This window comes from Vanellus vanellus (assembly GCF_965231255.1).
Source record: "Vanellus vanellus genome assembly, chromosome: 1".
Lineage (NCBI taxonomy): Eukaryota > Metazoa > Chordata > Aves > Charadriiformes > Charadriidae > Vanellus > Vanellus vanellus.
In genome coordinates, this window is record NC_138905.1 from 88582288 (window position 1) to 88592292 (window position 10005).

The following is a 10005-nucleotide window of genomic DNA, read 5'->3' on the forward strand; positions in this document are numbered from 1 at the left end:
CTGGGCTCTGACTCGGTGGGTGCCACCTTCACCTCTCACAGGGAAGCCAGGAGAGCATTTTGTGGAGCCACAGGGTGCTGGGTAACAGCAGAGGCATGTTCCACCCCTGCCCTGGCTGCAAGGGGCTGCACGGGCAGCCCTGGTGCCAGCCCTGACCCTGTCTCTTTCCCTATTTGTTTTTCTTCCTAAAAGAGCTACAGCCAGAGGGAATATTGTAATATCTGGGCTTTTTCTTTCTAGTGATGATGCCTTGCATGCAGTAGCTCAGGGATCGCTTTGTATCCTGCCCAGAGGCTATTTTGGTGGATGTAAATCCCCTTTCCCGTACATTTCTTTGTAGTGTTTTCTGCCCTTTGCTGCGGAGAGGTCTGTGAGTCGCCAAGTCTGGCTTTCCCCCTGTGTAATCCATGACATGCGTATCTTGGCCTCTCGGTACTGTGTAAGAAACCCACAGGACTGTAGAGCATGTGCGCTGAGAAATTTCGAGCATGAAACATAGAAAGACCAATATCTCCAGCTGGAGCAATCATTGCCCAGAGGAGCAGCTGGTGCTGCCAGACACCTGTGTACCAGGACCCATGGGGACCCCCCACTCCCCCAAGTTGTCAGAACTTCATCTGCAGTGAAACTGAGCTTTCCCCCATCTATGTGTGCAAGGTGCTGTTCTCTGGTGAACTGTATCACCAGCAGTAGGCTCCATTCCCCAACCAGTGTGAAAGCCCATGAGATCACTGGCAGGACACACAATACTAGTCCTTTGCCTCGGCAATTTCTCAGTATGGGAACCGCAGCCCAAGACCTCCAGTGTTAGCTGGGCCATCTCCCCTGCATCTGCCTGTCCATCAGTGGTGACCCCACATCTTTGATGCCGCATGAGGAGATGCGGACCTTCCATTTATTTAACTCTTCTCTGTGGGCTCCTCTCCATTCTTTGGGGAGTATCTAGCCTGCTTTTCTGCACCAGGAACCCTGCTGTGAACTGTGGTGTCTAGGAACTGTTCAGTGCTGTGTTGCTTCTCGTTTCCCTAACCTCATCCCTTTTCCAGGACACCAGACAGCGCCTGCTCAGGAAGCAATATCAGAAGAAATTTTCTAGCAAACACCCAGGTCTTGGCTGCTTGATCTTTCGAACACATGCTGGCCTGTATTCATCTCACAGGGAATAATCATGTATCTCATTTATCCTTAGACTCCAGCCCATTAAAAAAAATCTTTGGCCTAAACTTTCTCAAAGTCTTCGTTGCAGGGGCAGCTTGGCCATGGATGGAGGGGGGCCTTTTCCTGTTCTCAAGCCAGCTGATGAATTCATAGAGCATAGAATGGTTTAGGTTAGCAAGGACCTTGAAGATCATAGAGTTCCAAGCTCCCTGCCATAGGCAGGGGCACCTCCCACTAGACCAGGTTGCCCAAGACCACGTCCAGCCTGGCCTTGAACACCTCCAGGGATGGGGCCTCAACAACCTCTCTGGGCAACCTGTTCCAGTGCCTTACCACCCTCAGAGTGAAAAATTTCTTTCTAATGTTTACTCTAAACCTGCCCTCTTCCAGTTTAAAGCCATTCTCCCTCATCCTATCACTACATGACCTAGTGAAAAGTGCTTCCCCAGCTCTCCTGTAGGCCCCCTTTAGGTACTGGAAGGCTGCAATAAGATCTCCCCAGAGCCTTCTCTTCTCCAGGCTGAACAGCCCCAATTCTTCCAGTTTCTCCTCACAGGAGAGGTGCTCCAGCCCTCGGATCATCCTTGTGGCTCTCCTCTGGGCATGCTCCAGCAGGTCCGTGTCCTTCTTATGTTGGGGACTCCAGAGCTGGATGTAGTACTCCAGGTGGGGTCTCACAAGAATGGAATAGAGGGGCAGAATCACCTCCTTTGACCTGCTGGCCACACTTCTTTTGATGCAGCCCAGGATACGGTTGATGAAATGAACTTTGGAGGAACAGGTCAGTTACTCTTTCCAGCTGACCGTGATTACCCATGAGCATGTTGCAGCTGCGCCTGGTGTGGTCCTTAGTGCGCTAGAGCATACCTTGGCACGTCCTGTCTCTCTCAGTGTTCATGCATTAACGGGAATGTTTATTGCCCAAGTACAGTCCAAGCACAGATGTGTCCTACTGAATGGGGGTCCCATGGCAGGATGTATCTGGGCGGTCCCTCTGTCAGCATCCATGTCGGGACTCTTCACATGCGGCTGCTCTCTGGTCACCTCCATGAACATCTGTCCAAGATCATCCTTTTAGGATCATGTCTCTCTGGATAGACAGTCAGGTCCTCCCATTGAATATTTAGGCAAGCTGGTTCAGCTTCCCTGCCCTACAGAAGTCCATGTCGGTGGAGACTTACTTGGGTAGTCTAAGAGCATGCTAGTGATTGCTCTGGCTTCTCAGTCTCCAACATTTGGACTGTTGTATCTAGGTGACAGGGACAACTTTTATATCAGCAGCAGGAGTGGCACAAAAACCCTCCCTTGAGGCACAAGCTGTCCCCTGGCTGGGACAGATCCACTTGTCAGCATCCTGCCTCCATGAGGCGCTGAGGGACATGATCAGCCTTTGAGCTGGGGTGAGCAATGCAGTTCTCTGCACTCCCCTGTGCCTCTTGGCAAGGGAGTTCAACAAATGGTGCCAGAACTGAGCCCTGCCTCCCTGCTGAATGCATTTCTGATCCTGTGGCATGCAGAGTGGCCTCCCCTGCCCCTTCCCTGGTGAAGTTACTTGAAATGTGAGCTCTCATCCTCAGAGACCCTGTCTGGCAAGATAACTCTGAGGCTAGGGCCACTGAGTTTCTAGATGAAGACTACCAGATTTTTCTCACAGAGGAATCTCAGCCTCCTTGCACCTCACTACATGGATGTGGGATGTTCTTACTGGCTCTAGAGAGGGTTCAGTCAGCCTAACCACTACATAGCCCGGGTCTTCTTCCCCGCTCCCTCCCTTCACTCATTCTTGGATCCCATCTGTTTTAGATCATATCTCAGGACTGAGTCTGACTTCTCTGTCTGTTCAGTTCAGGTCCCATATTTTCCACCCAGCACCCTTCTGCTGAAGACGCTTTGTCACCTGTTGCACATGACTCTGTTTTGCATGAATTAGCTCTTCCCCATTTCAGGATTCCTTAGATGGACCTAAATGTTACACTGACAGCCTTCGCCGGAGCAACTTTTGATTCCCTGGTAACCTGTTTATTATTCTCTTTATCTTGTTTCTTAGCCAAGAGGTAGGAGAGATCAAAGCTGCATAGAAAGTTTTTCTTGTTTCTAGATTTAAGCTAGGAGATTGGCTTTCCTAAGCCTCATACCTCTGCTACAAAAGCCTCATTTGTTCTCAAGAAGGCCATACTCTTTATATGTTTATGGCTGTTGCTGTCTCAGGTAACTGTGGCACAGAGTGCCCCAGAACTTGCATGTGATATGTATGTCAAATACTCTGGTTACAGGTAAGAAACTGCCTTTCGAGAAGAGAGGTCATAATTAAGACAGAACACAGTGGAGTGCTGTCTCCTTGGAGATGCTACTGGATAATGCACAGACTCCTGAAAACGCCTTGCAAGCCCTTACGTGTGGTGATTAATGCTGGGTGCGATAGCAAGACAGCATGGAGAGCTGGATGGGCTACAGACAGCTTTAGGAAAGCCCAGTCACCATTGAAAATCTTGCAGTGGATGTGAGACTGAGAGGTGGTTTAGATATGAATTTCTAAATGCTTGGGCCACTTTCTCTTGGGAGAGGAATAAGGAGAGGAAGCTGTAGGTCCTCTGGCAAAGGAGGGTATAGGTTTCATAGCTTGGAGAGCAGCTGTAAGAGCTGGGAAGGTACTAAGGTAATGCAATGGAAAGGGAGACTCAAGGGGCCACCAAAAGGCATTGTGATCAAGCTGGACCAATATCACAACAGATGGGAAGAGGCAGCATTTTCAGCTTCGGCAGCAGACTGCATCTGAGTAAGGTGCAAGAGGAAATAGAAATTCTCAGGGTAGGAAGAAATGTGGTTAATTGATATTTTTAGTGTTAATGGCCACATAGTAGAACTGCTAGCTCAACAGTCTAACCTGTTGGGTAAAGGTGGAATAGGCAAGAACAATTGTGAATTGAGGTTGCAAACTGTGCTAAAATTCACATTCAGTCTAGAGCTAACAGCCAAACAAGATGCTCTGACACACAATTTCATCAAGGCATTGAAGGGTCTTTTATATCCTCTTGAATCCCAAAACAAAATGTGGTGATTTATTTTGTGGGTACCTCCCTGCTTTGCGTGAAAAGGAAAATTCTCCTGTCATGGGAGACTTTGGCTGGGGATACCGAAGAATATGCTGTGCTGTGGAGAGTTTCTCATCAACTTATAAGTGGTGGCATGCCCAAGTAAGGCAATGATTTTAGATGTTCTTAGGACAGATGAAGACTGTGTTAGGATTGATGGTTGCCAAGGGATCAACTGAGAAACAAATCAAGACATCACCCAGGACAAAAATGCCATAACAGAACTGCGTGGTCTTATGTAGCCTTTCCTTATGGTGAAATTGTTTAGGAGAAGTATTAATAAAATTATGATTAAGTGGGAGACCTTTGTAAAGAAGAGTTTTCCACTTATCCAAAAAGCTGTGATTTAGTACACATGAGAAGATAGCTTTCAGTAAACTACTTCCTTGAATAAGTGGCCATGTGACAATAGTACTTAAAAATAAGAATAACTAATAAAATAAAGCCTTCCCTTAATTAATAAAAATAAACCTTGTAACAAATATAGCAACTGCAGGTGGGAGAAAAGGAATAGAGGGACAGCAAAATAATTCAGCTGTATAAAAAAGATCTTCAGCATCACCTCAAGAAAAACAGTAGCTGGATGCCTAAGGACACTAACAAGTTGTTCCAGTTATATTTAAAAAAAAAAAAAAAAAAAACAACCAGTCCTAGCAGTAATAGAGACCTTTTTTCTTGGTTGAAATTGGGTAAAAAAAAAAATTAAAATGAGGCAAAAAAAGAGAAGTACTCACCAGATATGTCTGTTCTGTATTTGGAAATAGCAGAATGTGGTCAGAGGCAAATGATGAAGCACTTTCCAGGCCATTAGCAATGAAGGAGGATCCTTGACAGGATCTTCTCAGAAAACACACTTCTACATTTCCAGGCACAGATGACCTAGAGCACACTAATGTGGAGGGGTGCACGGGGGGCCGTAGCGGTGAAGCAGCCACCGCACAAAGCCTGAGGCTGCTTGGGGAGACGGAGTAAGTGATGCTGGAGGAGAAAAAAAAAGAAAAAGCTCAGCGCTGTCGCTGCGTTCCTGTAAACGGTGTTTTGCAAAGCACCTTAACCTTGGTGGTGATGAAAAAGCTGCTGAAATCCATGGTTTGCTGCCGTCAATTTTTAAATGCATTGGGGAAGACATTTAAAAAGGACTGGGTGAATGGATGACGTCAGTGATTAGCCTGACAGGCCATGTATGAAGACCAATGAGAAACCAGTGGAGGGGGGGAGGAGCGTAGAAATCACAAAGGAATGGAAAAAATCTGCACAGATTTATGGAAGGACAAGGATTTGACATCATTTTTGATACATAAAAATGCTATAGACACTCAAAAAGAGTAAATATCTCAGTCAAAAATGCCAAGATGCATTAAAATATAATTTTAAATAGAGTCAAAACATAGGTTCTGTTGCCATACATATGTAGCCAATATTTAAGCTATGCACAGGTACATCCAAGAGCAAGAAATACTAGTGACTAACCATCCCCAGGAGAAAAAAAACCTTTTTCTCCTTTAAAAAAAAAAAAAGTGAGTGACTATTTTTGCCCAGTGCCTGAAGTCACTTAATGATGTTGGTCTCGATGGCAGTTTAGTCAGGCTGAAAAAGGCATAGTAGGAGTCTGAGATGAGGAAGCTGGAGGCCACATGCATTCAGTAAGACTTCAGCGTCTGCTTGGGGTCCAGCACCTAAACCTGTACCCAGCCCAGTAACTAAAAAGCTGGAGCGATTACAGACCACCTTTTTTTTTTTTTTTTTCTTTTTTTTTTTCTGTCCCAGGACTCAGAGCAAGGCCAACAAATGTTGCTTGTTTGTTTGGGGGAGAGTTGGGCAACGTTACAGGAGGGCTTTGAGACCTGCAATGTCAGAGTTGTGTTATCCATCCCCCCCTCAACTAGATGTATTCTCATTTAGCAACGTTGAATTTCACCCACCATTTTAATAACCCCGTCACCTGGTCACAAGATCCTTCTGCAGCTTTTCCACAGGCTGATTCACTGTTGAGTGTTCAGCATCATTTTGCGTAAGCAACAAACCTTGGCACCCCATGCTCCAAATTGTTCTAAAGGTGTTGAACGGAAACAACCCTGGGGCAGATGTGCTCAGACGCTCTCTGCTCCCACCTTCTCACCCAGTCCCCACCGGCCTTGCAACTAGTTTTCAGCCTGGAAAGGGTGGGCTTCCCTGTCATGGGGCAGTTCAGGTTCTTGGAAAAATTTTGCCAGTCTGTTTTTTCCTAAATCCGGTTGCTCTTCATGATGTAGGAGCCAATGTGAACAGCGAATTACAGTGTGGTTACCTGTTCATCCATTCCATGCTGGAGACCATCTGAGTCTGGCAGCTGGTATTGAGGGTTTGCTGCCCTTCATGTCACAGACATGTTCTCACATCCTGGCACTTCAGTTTGCAACAGTGGCTTCGTCTCATTGCTGCTGAGGAAAAAGAAAATGAAAATTTCTTGTTTGGGAATACCCCGAAGCTTGTCTGATGACAAGACATTGTTTTTACTTTTCTGCTATAGCCTTAGCTTCCCTAATCACTCTCCCACCATCTTATGACTTTTTGGCAGCTTTCTTGTCTCCAAGCTGCATTTGAAAAAGGTTTTCATACTACCTTTTCTATTTGTCACATATAGTTTTCTAAAAAATCTGCCGTTTTTAGGCTCTTAATTTTAATTTGCTAGTACTTACAAGTTTTTCTTCTATTTTCATTTGACTACAGCTTCAGCTTTTTGAAGGCTGGCTTTTCAAATCTTATGCAGTAAAGAGTAACCCATTACTATTGTCCCTTCTAGGAACATTTATTTGAGACTAACTCAAGAAGATGACACTTCTATAGTAAGATAATATATGGAGGTTAAGTTAGCTGTCCACTAGTATGAAATTATACTCAGCTCAGAAGAGCAAGAAACAAATTATTTGGTTTTGCAGTGTGTGTACAGTACGATTGCTCAAAGGTAGGCAGCTTGTTTTTGATTAAATGCCCGATTTCTGTGAGTACTGCCCAAACCCGCAGTGGCATTTGCATACCCTGACTTTAAGTCAAGAACCTGCAGTTTGTGAACGGCGTCTGTGACAAAGAAGAGTTGGGAACATTATTGTTTAAGATATTTCTCATATACGACTGTCCAATGTATGCCTTGCTTCATAGTCTTTCCCATCGGAGCCCTGTCTCTCATCTTCCTTGCACAGACCTTGTGGATTGCTTTGCTCAAAGACTCATTTACTCTAGAAGTGGACAGATTATGCTTTAAATGGCTGAGGATTTTTTTACTGTGCTTATACAGTCACCATTTTGTTACATTTTGGTGTGATTTTTTTTTTTTGCAAGCAAGCTTAATTAGTTTCTACATCTGCTCAAAATTATTATCGCTACACAGCCTCTTCCTTAATGCTGAAGTTTGACATCTTGAGAAGGCGGCGGGCTGAGGGCAACTCACCCTTTCTTGGGGGAGTAATGATACACGCGTGGCGGTGTGTGCAAGTGCCAATGAAGTATGAAATAATTTCTCTAAAGATTCAAAGTTGCCCTAAAAGGGAATTTTCCTGTAACATCACTGCTAATTACCGTACCGCAGCATCACTTGAATTTCCTCCGTCTTAAAAAAATGAAACAAAAAGTGCAGCTCACCACCCCTGGAAATGGTTGGCTGCCCATCAGAGAAGATGTCCCTTGAGCTGGCCGGGGAGCTTTGTGTCAGCACAGCCCTGCGAAGGAGTGAACCCGTATCTCAGGTGCATCCCTCTCCCATGACAGCCCACCACCACCAGCCCCAGTGCCTGGCCAGGCTAGGAAGGCAAGAGTCACACCTTTGGCCAGGATCAGTGGCTTTCCATACCTTCCCCTTGCAAGGCGTTCATAAACCAGGATGGATCCTGGCTTATTGCAGCTGCTCTCAGAGACGGTTTGTCCCAGCAGAGTATCACGATCGCTTTTAGCTCCTTTGATGAACAAGAGACTCTTTATGTCTGTCTGAGCCAACATCCTTCCCTGACTAAGCATTTCTATTAGTTTTCCTGAGAAATGCTTTAAAAGCAAACCCAGAGCTCCCCTACTTAGGAGGAAACTCCTCTCCAAAGAGAGAAGCAGCTGCCCCAGCACATCTCCCATCTTTATTCCAATGCCACCCACATTCATATATATCAGTTTGAAAAATTGACCCAAAAATTTAAAAAAAAAAAAAAAAAAAAAAAAAAGAAGATTTTTAGGACAGTGTTGCAGCCCTTGGACAGGCTGACCACTGAACTAGCTTTTCCATCTGTCCGGAAGAGCCTTGCTGTGGTGCCATCTGCAGGCACGGTGTCTGGATACAAAATGAGGATTCAGGAGAAGAGCTGTGCCTTTTTGGGAGCTTATATGCAACAGGAAACCAGCCCTCCAGGCGGTTCGAAGGCTGCACCACTCCTTTGCCACGCTTGCTCTCCCTGTCTCAACACAAGAGCATTCCCAGCTTGCCTCGCCCAGGTACCGTATCGCTTTTTCCAAGAATTTCAAGCAAGATTGTAAACCGGTTGAAATGGCGTTTTAAAACACAGTGAACCTTTATGGGAGACATTCACAGCAATTGTTGGTCTGAGAGCACGCACTCTTCCTCCACCCAACCTACCCCACCCCCAGCTTGTATGAATTTGCTCATTCCCACAGCAATTTGATCTCAGATTGGATAGGGCTCGCTCTTGTTAAGTAACTCAAGTTCTTTGCTGTAGGTGGATTTTCAGGCAGCCTTACCGTGCTCAGGAAACATAAGGCTTCTCAGAGGAAAAAGGTAACTTATTGATACGTTCCTACTTTAAACTCAGTTCTAAATATCTTTGTTTTGTGTGGGAAAAGAGGTAACCCCCCCCCCCCAACAAGGTGTTTCTGTAGTCTCTCTGCACCTCTGGATTATCAAGCAAGGCACGCTTTGCTGGCGCGCACACAAATATGTGGGCAGCAGCGCACAGGACAGCCATTCAAAGCACCCAAGCGGAGCAATCGAGGACAGGATGGGACCAACCCAAGACTCATTTGTAAGGCTGACAGGCCTGCAGGCCACACCGATCCCCAGCAGAAACCCAGCACCACAGGAGGGCTGCCTCCAGTTAGCTCCAGCAGCTCCCATTTAACTCCATAGTTACCCAATGCTCCTACAGGGCCATTTGTGGGGCAAGCCCAGTATTGCCACTGTCCCAGGGCTAACGAGCTGCTCAGAGTCCCAGCTCCTATACACAGGCAGGTTGTTCAACCTTCTTCTCTTTGCAAAGCAATTTTGAGTCATCGCCCTCTCGTCCAGTAAACATTTGATTTCTACGCAGCCCAACTGTTGGAGATAAGCAGCTCCCGGGAAACTATGTCCAACATACCTTGATCCCAGGAGTTTAAGTCCTCCAGCTTAAGTCCTTTCTCCAGCTCAGGGTCTAAAGCAGTTGAGGTCTGGACAACAGCTCCAACACTGCCCGCCAGGGAGGCAACAACTCATCACCCCTGAGACAGTCAATTGAGCTGATTAAAAAAAAAAAAACACACACACAACACAAACCATAGAGGGGCCACATGATTTTGTGCAGGGCATCGCTTATCTGACCTACCGCTCATAGGTCACAGAGGCTCAGCCCCTGCCTGGCAGCATTCGTTCATGCTCGCAGGAGGAGGTAAATGCAGTCAGTCCCTGGCAGAGGGCTGACACTCACCTTGCAGAGATTTGCTGCTCAGGAGCTTAACTGCAGCTGCTCCTCCTTCCGCACAGAATTAAGCCAGAATTAAGATGAGCTACCACCATGGTGACACC